Source organism: Lonchura striata, chromosome 2 (genome assembly GCF_050655825.1).
Source record: "Lonchura striata isolate lonStrDom1 chromosome 2, ASM5065582v1, whole genome shotgun sequence".
Classification (NCBI taxonomy): domain Eukaryota; kingdom Metazoa; phylum Chordata; class Aves; order Passeriformes; family Estrildidae; genus Lonchura; species Lonchura striata.
In genome coordinates, this window is record NC_140704.1 from 137,451,686 (window position 1) to 137,467,537 (window position 15,852).

The window sequence follows — 15,852 nt, forward strand, 5'->3', positions numbered from 1 at the left end:
TCCAGAGGCATGCAGCCAAATAGGCACTGGAAGAAAGCAAGCCAGAACACACCAAGGGAAATACGTTATTTGTATTTCTTAAAGTTCTCCCTGTATGCTACTCCTGGGCTTTCCTTCAAAGTTTTCAAGCCTGGTCTATTCAGAAACAAAACATCTGCTTATTGACAGGTCTCCAGCTGCACAGAAAAGGCTCAACAAGACCAAAGAAAAAGTGGAAAAGTGGTAAGGCTTTCAATACTTTCTGATAAAGAAATTGTCCCCTTCCCTTTCCCCTTCCCCTTCCCCTTCCCCTTCCCCTTCCCCTTCCTCTTCCTCTTCCTTTCCCTATTCCCTATTCCCTTTTCTCTTCCCTTCCATTATTGGTTAATATGCTGCTAGCCTGCAGCCATGACACTTTCAGCATTACTATTAGTTTTCAGGGCCTGGTTGTTGCACTGAAAAATTACCCTCAGCATGAGGAAAGATCTGTGACTTTATACAGGAATTTCAGAGAGGAGTTCTGTGGCCTAAATTTACTCATCCATTCTCACTTTCATCTGTTTTCCTCTGCACTCAGAGGATGAGGAATTGATCATCTGTTTGAAACCAGATTTGTGCAAGCATGTTGGTAAACAAATATAACTGTTACCTTGGAGAGCAGATTTTTGCAGGTTTGTTTTTAATATTAGATATTATTTCTAAAGCAGATGAAATTAAGCTGAATGCCATTTTTCTGCCTAATGCCACTCTCTTTGGCCATTCTATGGTTTTACTATTAACCTCGGGTTGAGCTATTTAACTACTATTTAACTTGAGCCTTATTTTGAACCCAAGCTTGTAGAAAAGATGTATTAAGGAAGATACTGGAAGTTGCAAGTCAGTCTGTGTTTTCAGTAAAAGCTGAGAAGACAGGAAAACAATTGTACTTTCTGTTTTAAAACAATTTACTATTTAAACTTGAGGGGCTTACCCTGGAGATATCTGTCTCAGTTCCATCTTTAATAACGTCATAAACAGCATTCTGTTCCTTTTTTAATAACATAATCAACAAAATTCCTGTTAAGTGTTGCAGTTAAAACTGTATCTGGTGGACATCTGTCTATTGACTTTTAAGGACTTTGGAACCTCAGAGTGGAGAAAAGTATACAATGTTTTTTGGTTGGTTGATCGGTTGTTTTTTTAATATGGTGACTATTAAGATGAGTAACACAAAAAGATACTTTCTTGAATGTTTCTCCAGAATGCAACAAAGGTAAATAAAGTGTTACACTGATAGGGACAATTTCCAGGATGGATGAGGACAGAGCCATGGAGAAAGGAGAAAGATTTCCAGCCTCTGCTCTAGTCACCAGGGTCCTGCAGAGTCACAGGAAACTGGTGGGAGATAACAGGCTTGCCTTGTGCACTGAAGAGTGGCAGGAAACCAAAACATAAAATGTTTTATCTCCACTAAAACCTCTCATTTCCTACATGATTTGATCTCTAAAATAAATTTCAGTTTTAATGGTGATCTGAACATTTTAGCTTTCCCTAGCCCAAGAAAGGAAAAGTGGAGAGTTATGTACGATAAGTTTGTTCTTTGTGAATTAGTTCTGAGGGCTTTGTGCCACCTGTGGAGAAAGAGCTTTTCTTTCTCATCTTTGTACTGCAGGATTCATTTATTCCACTGCAGATCACAGCATACTCGAATTATAGAGAAGAGTTCTACATTAGCTGCTTGTGCTAAATGTTACTGGCACAGGAGAGCAGAGCCACAGGCTGGCAGCAGACTCTGCTGCCAGCACACACAGCCCTTGGCTGCCTGTCCGTGTCAGGCTCTGCAGTCACACTGCCGGGCACGAGATGTGCAGGACAGAGATGAACTTCAGGTTAGATTATCTCACCCTTCAAGTGCAAGGCTCCATGGAAAGGGTGGCTGCAATGAGATGTTCGGCCATTACAGCACTTCTCTGAAAAGTCTTTTGCTGAACTGTGCTACATGTACTGCTTTTTTCCAGCTAGAAAAGAGCACTATTTAGCAATGGGCTTTTGTGTATTTCTCTGTGTTTTCTCCATTCTACTCTTTCCTGTTGTTCAGCATTATCTTTTGCATGTACTGCATTTGACAGACAGAAGCCAGTCATGCACTCACAGGGACAGTGAAGACACCAGTGTTGGCTATGCAGTGAAATGAATCTGTTTGGTGGGGTCCTGACATCTTTCCCATCCTCTAGCTCTGATGGTATTTTTCCCTTTGGTAGACTTAAGATGCATCACTGTCCCACTTAACCCTGTTATGTGACCACTAAAGTACATGGTTTAATATTCTGACCTTTTTCTTGGAGGAGAATCCCATATTAACATTTAGTAAAGAATCAATACTTACAAATAAGGGCCATGAAATAATTAGATAAAAGAAGGAGGAAAGACAAGATAAACTCTTGCAGTCTACTCAGGTTGAATTACTTTCTGTTCAGTTATTCATGTCACACATAGTGCAAGCTAAATCTGAAGCTCTACAAACCCCTGATGTTAAGATGGTTCACTTGTTTTTCAATCACTGCTCTCTACTAATTGCAGTAACCAGTTTCACTTCTCAGATGTATCCCTCTGACACCTGTGAGGCAAGGATGACTGTGTACAAATCATGTGCAGTACTGGACTGGATTTTAAATCTGTGTTTTAACTTCCAAGGATTGGGGTATCAAAAGCCTTAAAAATGCAGTCACAGTATGGGCATTTAATGTTCTAAATGCCTCAGACTAATTAATACCTGGGCTATAATTTCAACCAAGTGGCTACCTGGTTGAAATTGCCTGAAAGCTTTGCTCAGAAGGAAAATGCCAAATCACAACTTTCATCACTGAAAATTGCATGAGTACTTTCTACTCACTATGCAAGGGGGTTTTGACCCTGTGTCATCTTGTTGGATCACCTTGGGTAATTAAAACTGATTTCATAAATTCTTCTTTGGCCAACACTGAAGCAAAGCTGCTGGAGACATTCTTAGACCCAGCTCAATAGCCTTGGACACTGAAGTTTTCCTTTTACCTACTGAAACAGTAGGTAAAGCAGTAATACAAATATCCCCACATGACCTTTAAGTGCTGGTAGACTTTAAACCACTTATGCTTTTCCCAGAAAATGAGCAGTCGTGAGCAGTCTTGCACTAAAACCTTGACTCCAGACCTCCCAAATGCAACAGAAATCAATAGGACTGTTTGTGCCTATTGGGACTTTTTTAGGAACTGAATGCATTCATGAATTGTTAAGGCTGAGACATGAAACATAAGATTTCTGTATGCTAAACAGTAACCCTAAAAAATATTTTCCCCATATTTCCTTAGTGTCAGTAATATATTTTATAGTGTTAATGATATTAATATCAAGTCAGATGGTAAAAATATTCACTGAAGGAATTGAAACTCTATGTCAAGAGGGAGGAATAACTATTTCAATTTTCTGTAAATGGAGAAGTAATTCTGTATGGAAAGCCCATGGGTGGTTTCAGAGTGATCTAATAGGATGGATGTGGGGACTGCAGCTCAAGGACCATAGTCAGCGACATTTCTGAGAAGCCTGCATTTCACAGACTTTTCGTGAAGTCATGAAGTAGTCATTGAAGCCATATGTAAGTACAATAAACATTCCTGTGGAACTTAGTTCCCAATTTAGAAGAAAATAATAGCAACAACAATAATAGTGCCACACTTCAGAACACAGAGGATTTCTGTGTACCTCACTTTTCTGCTTAGAGGGTGGTTCCTGAAACCAGAATCCAATTAAAAATTGTTGTATACACACACACACACACACACACACACACACACACACACACATATTATTTTCTACCCCTTTTCCCTCCCATCCCTCCTCTGCTCCAATGGGTCTTACGGCTGGTGGCTGCATTCTGGTGTTGGTGAGGGAGATTTCAGCACCTGGAATGCCTCTCTGAAGGAATATAATGTTCATGTTTATGGTTTCTTCTTCCTCTCTCCAAGATCCACCCAGGTCATCCTTTGCTAACATGCTCTTTCACCTCTCTCTCCTGTGTTCACCAGTCTGCAGCTTCATGTTATGTCCATATTTACTATAAATTCTACCTTTTACATCAGTTAGATACTACCTGTTATTCTCTTTGTTACTCCTAAACCCGTGTGATTATTTCTTATATTTCATTACTTTTATTTTATTTATTTATTTATATTTACATGTGTTTGCTCACAGTATTTCCTCCCATGTTTATAAACCATGATTTCCTGCTTAGCTAAGTCAGCCATGAAAACAGAAATGCTATAAAATAAACTAGAGAAAGACTGGAAAAAGGTTCCTCCAAAATATAGCTCTGAGCAGCCTAAAGCCATGATTTCTCTTGCACACATATGTTTTATATAAATGTACCTGGCTTAAGGAACTACTTTTATCAGCCTCGCCCTGGGCTGTGAGAGCACCGTGGTGGTGACAGACAGTGGCATACAGGAGGTAACTGGCAGGGCTATCAACACTTCAGCAGGGTGGTGGGAAGGTTTCTGAATAGCATGGAGTTTCATGCTGTAGGCTGGGGACAGCCTCTTGTAATACTTGGTATTACTCTTTTACATAACAAAAATAAAGGAATGTAATAGCTGAACACACAATATCCTGGTTTTAATAGGAAGGAAAACCACAGCTATGTTGAGCAGCTGAACATGTTCTGCAGCCAGACCAAAAATGTGAAGGTTGCCTGAGCCAGCTATTGTGTTTTAAAGCAAAGGGACAAAGATTCACAAACTCCATGACAATCTGTGAAAGCTTGTCTTCCTACAGGGTCAAATGAAATGCAACACTTCCATAAATGGTGTTTCTCCATAGGCTATGAGAAACATCTGAAACCAAGTTCTTGTCACTGTAATGTTTCCCATACCCTACCTTTGACTCACCCAAGACAGATCTGTATCTCTCACCACAGAAGTCATAACTAGCAGCAGAGACATTTTTTAAGTTCCTCTTATTGTGTTATTTGTCAAACATAACCATTAAGGGATCATTAGCACATAAATGCTACTCAAAATCATGTTCTGATGCCACTAGAAGGGCTTACTGCAATTTTTTACCTATACACTTGTAATTTTAGATTTACCTAAGGAAATATGCCATACAGACTTTATTCCATTCCCTTTAAACTTATTTTTTTTTCCTATAAGTTAAGGGAGGAAAATAAGCCCAGAAGAGGCCCTAAAAAAACCTGAGCAGAAATCTGAGACAGGGACTGGCAAAGAGAGCTCACATGAGAAACCTGCATATTTCCTTGGTAATTATTTTGGTAGTGGGACAAGATGAGTTCAGTTATTATTCACACAGTCAACATGTGATCCCTTGGAATGCTATCAGGTCATCTTCGCCCACTTTGTATCGAGTCTGACACTGGGTTTCAACAACCCCTTGTTTCTTAAGGCAAGGCATATAAATCTGAGTGGGATTTCAGGTCAAGTTAGGCTGAGTTCTGCCATACTGCCAATAAAAGCTGTATTATACCCAGGAGTAGATCTCATTAGTTCTTTGGTCCAGTAACCATGTAGTTGTGTGAATCTGGGGCTGGCAGACAATGGTGTTGAGAATACACGGGCACAGAGTAAGGGCAGGGAGGAGCCAGGTTCCCTGGAAGCAGCTTGGTCTCTGGCTGCAGAGCTGCACTCTAAGGGTGGGTCTGTTCAGGGATTTCAGCGCTGCTCCTGGGACCTGGCTTCAGGCACTGTGCTGGAGCAGCTTGCATGTACCTCCTGAGCAACAGAGCAGTCTTGGTGCACATGTACCCTTATTCTCTGCTAACTGCCTCTGTTAACATTGGACCCCCATTCTGCAACTGCCTACAGCAGCACACACAGCTGCCCTCACTCATAACAGGATTCAGGCAGGCTTTAAGCAATAAAGCTGCATTGCCATCTGATTATTTAGTTAAAACTTCTTGCTACCAAGCCTTGTCTAGATTCTCTGTATTGACGAAAGTCACAAACTAAGAATCATTTTCAGAATACACTACCCATACTATTAAGTGTCCTCATTTTGGTGTGTAAGAATCATTCACTGGCCAGAGAGAAACACCAGACCATGGCACTGCTACACAACTGTTAAGATCCAGGTTTTAGGCACTCCATCCACAAATCCCGCCTCTGCATTTATTTCGTTGTTCCCATTCACATCTTCACCCTCATACACACACGATTTCTTGTTCAGTGCTTTGTAGTAACACATGCTGACACATCTGTAGGTCCTACTGCCTAGAGTTAAGTCCAGAGAGCAGATGGTCTCCAGCTGTATGGCTGTGCTTTCTGGAGCTGAGCTATTCAAGTGGGATATCTCAGTGTTGGCAGGAAGCTGGCAGGAAAGCTCTGAGCAACTGTCAGTGTAGGATGTGGGCTTTTCTCACTGAGAACTGCTGCACTGATGTTGTGCATGACTTTATGCACAGCATTCTCCTAAAGGAGTGGATTTGGTTATGGATTTGAAGGTAAGCCATTCTGGCCACTGGGATATGTAAGAAATGTGATGGGAACTCTGCTGTCCCAGGCAATTGTATCTTCCTGGGAGAGGGATCTCTGCAGGTTCAACTGAGAAGAGAGCTTTGCATTGCTTGTCTCCATGTAAAGTGGCTGATGTGATTAGAGTCACTTTTTGCTCCTACTGAACAGCCTCACTGGTATGTGGCTGATTTATGCCACTATATTGTGCCTCACACATAAAAAGCACAAGTATAAGGATTTCAGTAATCTCTGTTAAAAATTCAGTCATAGTATCTGACCTAACATTTCTATAATTTCATACTACATATTTTTCTGTATTATTATTATTACTATTTATTTCTAATTACTAATATATCGTTTTATAATATATTGTTAATATAATATATTGCTTATGAAATTCATTAACCAGTTATTTAATTATATTAATTCAGTTTATTATATATTTTTTCATATATTGTTTTCTATACCTAGTCCTTACATGAAATTCATTGATTGTAACAGACTCAAGTGCTGTGAAAGTGAAATCCACGAAGAATTTAGAAATCCATCAGCATGATCCATTGATTTTGGTGATATTGGTTCTGATTGACTGTAGTGTCTTCTCTGCTTGTAGTTGAAGAGAGGAAAAAACTGTCTTTACATGCTCAGAAAACATGTCAAGGGTATACCATGAATTTCACCCACTCTCAGAAAAGATCTGAAACAGAAACAGAAAGCTTTGTCATGGCATCACAGAGAATGCAGTTTGGGATGCTTCGGTGATTCAGAGGATATTTTTGGATCACTCCTAACCAGCTGCTCCTAAAACCTGCAGTCACTGTGCACCCTGCAGCTGAGTCATTGCAGCTTCTTCTGTGCAGGAAACTACTTTCTGAAGGGGTACAACACTGCTGTAGCTTTACCCTGACTCAGGTTTTGCAATGCCCAGTGGCTCATACATATTCCAGGCAAAAAAGCCTCCAACCTTTTGTCCTTGCTTCAGTATGTTTAGACATCCTGAATGCACAGCTTCAATAACACAAATACTTTATGACAAGAATAGTCAGAATTTGGGGAGTTTTCTTAGCAGTAGTACAAAATGTGTATCTATAGAAGAACTTGTGGAGTAAGATGCAAAACAACAGAAAAACTGGAATTAGTTTTCTTGTTACAAACCCAGAATATGGTATTCAGATTGTAACTTGAGATGAAGTGACTTGTAATATCCTTAGAACACCCAAGCATCTTTGGCTCTGCTTTGCAAAGATGAAATCCCGTAGCCATCCCATTTGTTTTGAGAGGGAGATGACAACAGTACAAGAGACGGAGAAAAAGCACAGGGAGGGAGAAAAAATTAATTATGACTCTAAAGAAGCAACTGACTTTTTTTTTCCCCTCTTTCTCTCTTTCCTGGGAAGAAGTGCTTACCTGCAACCTTGAGATATTTTTGTCGGGCTGGATTTTGCACAGTCATATTCTTTGTATGGGAAGAACTGGCTTACATTTCTTTCCCTAAAAAGTGAACTAGAAAGAAGCCATTGTGTGCATCTTTTCTTCACTGCTTCAGTGAAGGGAGGTTTTGTGTTAGGTCCTTGCACTTTCTAAAATTATTAAATTAATTTTCCTTTTTCTTCCCCATAACATGCCTTCAGCAGAGGGCAACTTGGGCAAGGGCTGAAGAGTGAAGGAAAGGTAATGCACTCTGGTGCCCTGACCATTCCAGCCACAGCAGTAAGAAGCAGCATCACACCTTTGGTTGTGGTTTTGTGCAATGTGTTGTCAGCATGTGTGAGACACTCAATGCACCCCTAAAAGGAGGCCTTCGACATGACTTTGGTCATCTGGTGAATGTTGCCCTTATTTTTTTCTTGACAGACTGAAAGGATTTTCATGAACCATCACAGGTGCTGGGGGCCTGTTGCCTGGGAAGCAGCTTTGCAGAGACAACCCTGTGAGTGTGGGCAAGAAGTTAATCATGAACCAGCACTGCGACAAGGAAGCCAATGAACCCTGGGCTGTATTAGGTCAGGTATTGCCAGCAGGTAGAGGCAGGGGATCCTTCCCCTCTGCTCAGCACTGGTGAGGACCATTTGGAAAGCTGTACCCCTGCTGAGCTTCCCAGTACAAGAGAGACAAGGACATAATGGAACAAGCCCAGTGAAGGTTCACAAACTTGATGAAAAGAGCGGGAGCCTCTGTGATCTGAGGAGAGGCTGAAGAGAAATGACTCAGAAAGATCTCATCAGTGTTTGTAGATATCTGATGGGGAGTGGGTATAAAGAAGATTCAGACTTAGAATCACAGGATCAAAGAATCACTTTGGTTGAAAAAGACCTCTGAGATCATTGAGTCCAACCCAGTTCTCAGTCCAACCTCTTCTCAAAGCTCAACTTTTCTGTGGTGCCCAGTGTGAGGACAAAAGGCAATGGGGGTACATTGGAATGGGAGATTCCACTTCCACACAAGGAAAATAATATGTTTAATTTACTCTTTAGTTGGTCAAACAGTGGAGCAGATTACCCAGAGAGGTGGTGGACTGACAATCCTTGGAGATACTCAAATCCTGACTGGACATGGTCCCAAAAACCTGCTGTAGCCATCCTACTCTGAAGAGGAGGCTGGACTAGATGGTTTCCAGAGATGTCTGTCAGCCTCAAGTACTCTTTGATTTTGTGTTTTTTTTAAAGACCTGCTTTTAAAAAATCTTGCTTTCACATTATCACTGCTGGGAAGCATTAAGCTTTTGTGGATGTCTAAGTGATGCATTACTAGTAATCACAATAGTTCTGTTAGCTTGACTTTGAATTATCTGAGTTCAGAGTAGGTAATTTGAAGTATGTGTTTCTTAGCCCTATCTTGCTGATGAGCAGCTTTATCTCCATTCTTGTCTAGAATGTCTTTGGGCTTTAACAATTAGCATTGAGTCTATAAATAAACACTGAACAACATCCCTTACTATTTTTAATGTTTTCCGTTATGGAGTCTGGTGGCAAAATCATTCAAATTTTTTCAGCTTTTAAGGAAAGATTCAGAACAGTCCATAGCAGGCAGAGTTCACTGACCAGCAAAACCATGCTTGCATTGTCAGAGCAGCAGAAAACCAGCCAAGCATTACTTGTGTCTACTTTTCAAATGTCTGATTTCCTTAGCACAGTGTTATAAATACTAGTATTTTGTGATGGACAGAATAGCCTCTTCACCTGTCCTTGAGTCATTTACTGAAAATACAAGTATTGCATCTCAATGGTAACAGTCAGACTAGAGAAAGGGCTCAGCTGTCAACTACAGCTCACATAAAATAATCATTGAAACAGCTATTGTCTAGACTGTTTACAGTGTAATTTTTTTCTAAACCTAGTTGACACATAAGATTACTCTGACTTTAAACTCCAGTTAAAGTTTGAATAATCAGACTCATTTGAGACAGAACCAAGACAAGGAAAGGACATTCAATGAAGTTATTAAATACAGTAGAGTTGACGTGAAAAATGGATCAGTGGACCCTCATGGCAGTTCTTAAAAATCTCAAGAAATAAGAGCTGATAGAGCATGTGCTCTGTTTTGCAAACATGAAGTCCATCAAGTATCAGAGTTAGGATGTGACCATCTAAACAGGTAGACAACTAGATGGGTAAAAAACTGATTGTGCAGTCAGGATTAACGGGCCATGGATAATGGGATGTAATCCATAGAATTCTGGATGCTGCAGGAGTAGAGTCCAGGGGTCTGTCCTGGGACCTGTCAGTTTAAACATCTTTACTGATGACCTGGTGAAGTTTGCTCTCAGCAAGTTTGTATTCAACACCCAACTGGGGGCCAGAAATCAGACAACATGCTCGAGGGCTCTGTGCCATTGGGCCAAAAGCACAAATTCAGCAAAGACAAATGCAAAGTCCTGTACCTGGAAACAAACAGTAGAATCATAGTAGGGTAATTCAGACTGGATGGGACCTCAGCAGGACTATTGTCCAGCCTCCTGCTGGAGAGGACACTTGAGGGGGTGTGGACATCACTTTATGGGATCTGGTGGAGCCAGCTGGGATGGGGGGGTCCTCAGTTTGACATGGCATTTGTTTGAGAAAACACGCACATTTATGAGATTCAAGTTCTGAAGTGCACACTGTAGTGAAGTTTAAACTTACAGGATTACTGCAAAAGTATGTTCATCAGGATTTATTACACATAATAGTTTGCTACAGCAATACCTCCTGGTTTTAGGATGAAATTGGAGTATTTGAAACGTTGAAACTTGGCTTTAGTGGTGGTGTCTTTAAGGGAGATTGCATGCCAGACAGTCTAAATAATCTGTTGGCACTATTCCATACCATTTCTTGATATTTAGTGGAGAAGATCATTGGAAAGGTATTTCCAGAGGATTTCTGCAGAAGCAGGCAGCTACCTGGCACAAGGCACAGACTGTGCCAGGCGTGGGCTGGCACAGCATGGGGCTGGGAGCTCAGGGAGCTCAGGGTGGTGGCAGGTTGTCTGCAGGGACGTGGGTGCTGCCAGCCCAAACTCAGGCTGGCTTTTCAGCAGGATCAGCCAAGACTGAAGGCTGGCAGTGGAGGTGGTAGAAGGGGCAGCCCTAGGATCCCCAAAGGAGATACTGGGAGATGGAAAGGACTTGGGGAGGGAGCAGGGACTTTCAGGGTGTGGAGCTAGAGGACAGCCAGGAGGTGAGCTTGGCAGGTGTCTGCAATTCCAGAGCCCTGTGGGAGTTTGTAAACACAGTGTAAGGGCCATGGCCTCCTCTGTGTCCCAGTGAGTTTGTGGGGATCAAGGAACACCGTGGGGCCCTCCAGCATGTGCAGCTCTGGATGTGTTTCACCACCAGTGGGCAGATATCACCTTCCTAAATTCCATTGTACCACTGGAATCCAGCTCTGTCTTGTATTCTCCATGGACCCTAAGAGTGCAAACTGTCTGTACTTTAACATTTGCCTCAATGGGAACTCGCTGTATGTTGATGGACTTGCACTGACTTCAACACTTTTGTCTTGGAATCCACACCCCTTTTTCTCCAAAATCTTTGGTTTGGTAGCTCATGGGTGGCTGTGACATGCTGCCCTACCAGTTATATTTGTGCTGGTGAAGGATCACTCAGTTTTTTCCCCTCTGACAGCTGGTAAGTGGCTCTCAGCATCACTGCTTGTGTGCTGCAGCGTTGCTGGCTCAGGGCAGAGCCTCAGCAACCTGTCCAGGCTGCATCTTTAGTAGATCCTTCAAATCCAAGGCAGACAGTGTTATGCATGATTGTTAAAGTCTAAATTCCGTTACACTGCAAGTTGAGAGTATCATCCATGTTAGTTTCAAGGACAGCAGGACAGCTTGAAAAATTCTCCAAACATAAACATTTCCAGTAACAGTTGTAAATGATTTATGAGCCATTCTCCGTCCACATTGACAACTAGCATATGAATAATAAAGAATAAACTTAAATAATTCCATACAATTACTGCTTCCTCAGATGGTCACATTATATTACTTAAAAATGTAGTCTGTTGTTTAAGTCTGCTCTGCTTGTGTTAACACAAATGACTACTTTTGTCACCAGTTGGCTGAACTAACGCAGTGCTTGGAAAATATATTTCCTGAGCTAATGGCACAAACAAATAGCCACAAAAGAGAGAACCATTTACACATTTCTCCTTTGGGATACAAAGTTCAGCAAAATTACCAAAAACACAAAAATGCTGTACTGGAGTTTTAATTGAAAACAAAAACAAAATAAAATACACACAATCATTCTGAGTTTGGGAAACAGAAACAAGTTCCATTCTTCTTTGCCACATGGGTTAATTACTGGTTTTAATATTCTGCATTTGTGTCACCAAAGCCATTTATCCTAACCTGTTTTAAGTAAAGAACTTTAATTTTGAGGGAAAAACATCCACAGGCCATTTACATGGTCTTTCAAGTATTGCTTTGTAGTTAAAAGGGAGAAAAATATATAAACAAAGTATTTTATGTCATAATTTCATTCACCTAATAAATAAAATCACAATATTCTGAAAAAAAAATACAAATTCACAGTTATACTGAAAATACTATTTAACCCTGGGTTGTGGACAGAACAGCTCCATGGAGTTGTACCTGCAGAGTTTTTAAATCACTTTAGTGTAGCTCAAGAATATGTTTCTCAATCACACTGGGGTGAAGGATCAGCAGCAAGCTCTGCAGTACATTCTGAGTAACCCTGATTTTGGATAGGAAGTGCAGTGGACTCTTTTGCCACTGGATGCCCCAGGAAGACTCTGTCTCCCCACTCAAATGTACCTTATGGTACTCTCAGTGATTTGTATGCCACTGGCATCCACCAGGTATGGTCAGCTGAAGAAGTGTTTTGCTCTTCTTATTTCTTACACCTCTTAGAGAAGTGAAAACAAGACATTTTATTTAGGCTTTAAAAGTCTTATGTTTCTTCTGACACACACCCTCACACAGGCACACTCTGCCACTCTAAAACTGAAAAGCAACCTATCAAATGCAAAGATATATGAGAAACTGCCATCAAAGAATAGTCCTAGAAGCTGGGTAAGTATTTCATTGACACTAGGTCAAGTAAACTTCAATTGTGCATGGAGGTGTTACACAGCTTTACACATATGTGGGGCAAAATCCTTCAAATCATCCTTGGGAAGCCAACTTCACTCCCACCATAAGCCCTGCTGTTGATAATCAAGGCAACTTGAGAGTTTTCTTTATATTATATGAAAAAGGAGATATGTATCCTGGACAGTGAGAAAAAAAGCAAAGAAGAAAAAACAAACAAAACCCAGACCAACCAAACAAAAACAAGAACAACAAACAATCAAAAAAATCCCCAAACGGATGCCCAGCTGTAGCGTTGGGAGAGCCTCCAGACCTGTTTAAGAAGGGAACTATGTAGGTGATTGAGTATGATGTAAGTGTGGACCAAGACTAGCGGCCAAGGTTAAAGCTAGCCTTCCTCCCCTGTCCCCAGAAAGTTCATACAACTATCTCATTTAGTTTTCCCTCTCTCCTGCCATCTTCCCCACAAATACCTCCTCTCCCACTGTGTGGGAGGAGCAGAGGAGAGCACTGGGTTGGCGCTGAGGGGCTGCAGGGAGCTGTCAGGGCTGAGTGCTGCAGGAGCGTCGCTCCCTGGCTGGTGGCAGGAGGGGAGAGGGCAGTGCCTGTGATGGAGCAGAAGCACTGGGGGCTCCTGTGATCTGTGTCACAGCTCTGTCCTCTAGCAGGGTGTCAGGAAATCTGTCCATCATGGCAGATCTGGCCTGGATCATTTCACATGAGCACTGGAGACAAGCCCATTTTCAGCCACTTTCCAATGTATCTGGGCTGAAGAATACAACCACCAGCTCTGCATTGCAATTTTATGACCTCTAGCCAATTTATGGTCATATTTCCAACTGAAGACATGAACTGCCACTGCTATGTTATTACTGAAGTAGACAAATCTGCAAATTTTTTGTCTTCACCTTTGACTGAAATTTTTGGAAGTGACACAGAACCAAAACCAGACTTCTGTGAAGCTCTAAAAGATTTCTGCTTGAATTTCTGGACAAGGGCACAGCAGACCAAGAAGGCACCTAGTTTGGCTGGTAGGGCCAAAGGTCTGGTGGGGTCAGTAACAGCATTTTGAAAAGGGTTTTTTTAATGACTTCATCCTAATACAGATTATAAACTATACAGAAGGGAACTTTGGATGTTTTAGAAAGGGAGAAGGATATGAGAGGATATGAGCTGCTCCATGATTTAAAGAAAATGCCTGGTGTGGAAGATGGAGTTTGCTTCCCAGGGAGAAAGATAAAAGCTCAAAGAACAGTTAGGATTGGGGAATCATGGAGGCATGGAAAGGTGCATTATATTGTTTGTTTACATTATGGTTTGTTTGGGTTGCATGAAGAAAGGAATCATTCAGGTATTAGAAATGTTAACGTAATTTGTGTGGCTATGAAACATCATGTGTCTAAATCTAGATTTTCTCCTTGAATAGAGGAATAGAACTGTAGGAAAAAGTCCAAGGTAGGGTTTTTTGCTAAAAAAGAGGGCAAAACAATTGACTACCACCTACATAAATTCCTCTAATGTGGATTAAGTCTTTCCTTTCTAGGGACACTGGAGCAGTGGCACTTAGAAAAAAAAAAAGCTTTTCCATTAAAAAAAAGAAACAAGCTAATTATATTTTAATGATTATTTAGCAAACTACAGGAAATGTAGGGTTCATACATAACAGACTTCAACAGTTACTCCTTATACTGGAGCAAGATTAAACTCTTCATGGCATTGGTGTTCTGAATAAACAGTAGCAAATCTATTTGACTAAAGATGTGATAAAGACTTTTTTCTTCCCAGTAACTAAGATATAAATCTTGTTATGAAACTTAAGCAAAACAAGGATGAAATTCACTGACTGTTACTGAAAAGACTTGGTTGCACTTCCTCTTACAGTAATTTAATCTCATTCATATTTAAACAATCTCTATGGAAAAGATATAGAAATAAAGAGCTTTCAGTATAATGGTGATGAAGAAGGAAGATCCATTGAGAACTGGTAAATCATGAAATAGGGAAAGTAATTACAGTGTATTGAGCATCTTCCTTCATTCTCATCCATTTGAGTAAAACATGTGCAGCATGCCAAAAGCAAATACAATAATTATGTCATAGTGCTGGTATTTTCTTTGGGAACACTGAAAAGTACAAAATAGGGCATTTGCCAGCTAGGAGCAAGTTTTTCAGCAAGAATTATTGATTTTAATTATCTTATGGTGGAGCTTTTAAAATATAGTATAATTTATATTTTAGATTTTGAGCACATCCCAGGCTAACTCTCTTTGCAAACTCTCTTCTATGCTGCCTCAGGTCCCTAAAGGGGAGCAAGGAACCAGCCTCAGGCTCACTCCCTGTCCTGCTTCCAGGAGGTTTGGCTGGTGTCTAAACAATCCTTAATAGTGTCATGACTATTATTGAGCTCTTTCAGCACAGTGTAATTCATCCCATTAGCAGTTACAGCTCAACACAAAAGTGTCCTCAAGACAACTACCTATGCTATAAATCTTTTTGTTAAAATCAGTTTTTAGCCATGTTTGCCTGGTGTTGGCATATGATTTGTGTTGTTTGAGTGCTTGCAGAAAGCTCAGGCTCTGACTGGCTAAATTCAGCTGGATAGTTGTCTTCCTAGAAGCCTCCCTACTCCCTTGTTTTCTGTCAAATGCCCTATTACCTGAGAAATCTTTCATGCTGCAATGTGTTTCCCCCCAATCTTTCCCATATTTACAGAAAATTTTGTAGTTCCAAATGGGTTTGTCCCATCCTGAACACAATCTTTGCCTGATTGCAGGAAAGGAAACGGCTCATGAGCAGTTTTCTTCCTAACAAAGTACAAATGTTGACAAATGTTAATTGAAGTTTTGATTACTGAAGAAAGGAT